Here is a 2,140-nt window from a genome sequence, read left to right on the forward strand (position 1 = left end):
TATTCTTTGCTTATTACTTTGGAATCATTATTAGGTATAATTCTCTTAATCCCTTTTTAATTATTGTTAATCATCTTCATTTATTCATCATGTTTTGCGTTGTTAATATGATTGACAACCTTGTTAGCATGTTAAACTTGATAATGAGTGAGGAGTTTCCTTAATTAGGGTTAATGGGAAATTAGGGGAAACCAACATGGGGATTGATTCATGCTTAATCTAATATTCTTTCATAATTAATTTGCTTGCTTGTTGTGATTTCAACTTATGCACATGTTATGTTTGATGAAATGCAAGCCTATGAATCTTTGCATTTTTTACCCATCACCTATCTTTTCAATGAGACTTGTAAGACATAAACCAACTTGAGTCTCATTAGACCATGCATATTGTTGGATAGGGAGGATTAAGTCGACTTGTAGGTGTTGTACAATCTAATCGATTCGGGTCCGGGACCCAAACCTTCCTAGGGATTGTAAGATATACACTAACTCGATCCCATCACAACAATAATTGTTTGCATCTAGTTGAAAACATGTTTGTATGATCAAATCCCATGAATCCCCTATGAACCCATGACGCCCTAGTGCTTTTAATCAATTGTTTACATCTCATCTTAATCATCTTGCTTGTTCATCTACATTGTTATTTAGTTTAGTGATCTTCTTATCTCAACCCAAATTGTGACACCCTTAGACACCACTACTTGCAATCGAAAAAACTACATCAATACCCGTCCCTTAAGATCCGACCTTTACTTACCTCTTTACCAATACTAGAGTAGTTTCTGAAGTTATAAATATTGTTTTGGTCTAGGTGCTCCTAAAGACAAGTAACCGAAAAATATAGTCCGACAGAAAATGGCGCCGTTGCCGGGGACGGTGTTAACTTGATTTGATTTTCTTTGATTGTTATTAGTTGTGTCTTTCTTTACCTTGGGGAAGTAAAACTCCTCAAGGTTTGTTCTAATTGTTTTCAAGTTGTTTGATATTTTGCTTGTCTAGAAGATCACAAGGTAACTTGTTACCCATTGATCACGAAATTGAGAGAACTTTGACAACCAATAGAATACTTGCTAGAAATACTTTGAGAGGTATTGGTGAGGTTGTAGATATTCAACCAAATACTATTGAGTTCATCAACCCTTTTGCAAGAGAAGGTGAGGAGAACCCAACACAAAATCAACCCACAATGCCTATGTTTTCATCACATTCCGTACCAACCGAGGAGAACCTACCCAATGGTACTCCCACACCATAACACTTGACCAGAAATTTCATTGCAAAATCCGCATTTATCCAATTAGTCGAAAGAAGCCAATTTGGGGGGATGCCTAGTGAAGACCCTCATTCTCACATGGAGACTTTATGTGACTATTGTGATGCGATTTCACAAACCGGAGTGACTCAAGACCAAATTTGATGGGTCTTATCTCCTTTTCTCTAATTGGTACCGCGAAACAATGGTTAAAAAGCCTTGATAAGGCTACTCTTGGAATCGACTCTTGGAAGAAGTTAGCTCTTGCTTTCTACAAAAAGTTCTACCCTCCGGAAAAGACTAACATGCTAAGAGCTCAAATCACGGGTTTTAAGGAAAGAGACGAAGAATCTTTGTATGAAGCTTGGGAGCGATTCAAAGGAACTTGTCGCTCATGTCCTCATCATGGACTTAGCGAGTGGTTCTTGGTACAACAATTTTGGAATGGTCTTTATGAAGACTCCCGAAACATTCTCAACATGGGATCAAATGGTATGTTCACCGAAGTTGATGATAATTAAACTTGGAAAAAGATTGAGGAAATGGCGGTCCAAAACTCACAATATAGTAGACCTCGCAAGGCTACTAGAGGAGGAAAACATGAAGTGAACTCTATTACTCATTTGGGTGCTCAACTTAGTGCTCATATTGATACCATCAACTTGAAGTTTGAGAAGGCTATGGCTAAACTTGAAGAAGCCTCAAAATCACCAAAGCAACATGTTAATGCCATGGTGGCATCTTCATCAATTCCAAGTGGAATATGTGAGAATTGTGAAACTTTGGGACATGACCAAAGTGAATGTAGGGGAACAAGTGAGCAAGTGAATGCTTTTCAAGCATACAAGAGTGGTATCCCTTATTCTAACTATTATAATGAAAA

The 2,140-nt window shown here is 37.5% G+C and overlaps 1 non-coding gene across 1 annotated transcript; it reads right to left on the bottom strand.

Moving 5' to 3' along the window:
* Positions 1 to 1,562: 1,562 nt before the first annotated feature.
* On the bottom strand, positions 1,563 to 1,669 carry LOC141635063 (small nucleolar RNA R71). Its single transcript, XR_012539770.1, has one exon. It is a non-coding gene; the product is annotated as a small nucleolar RNA R71 (small nucleolar RNA).
* Positions 1,670 to 2,140: the final 471 nt, after the last annotated feature.

This window comes from Silene latifolia, chromosome Y (assembly GCF_048544455.1).
Source record: "Silene latifolia isolate original U9 population chromosome Y, ASM4854445v1, whole genome shotgun sequence".
Classification (NCBI taxonomy): domain Eukaryota; kingdom Viridiplantae; phylum Streptophyta; class Magnoliopsida; order Caryophyllales; family Caryophyllaceae; genus Silene; species Silene latifolia.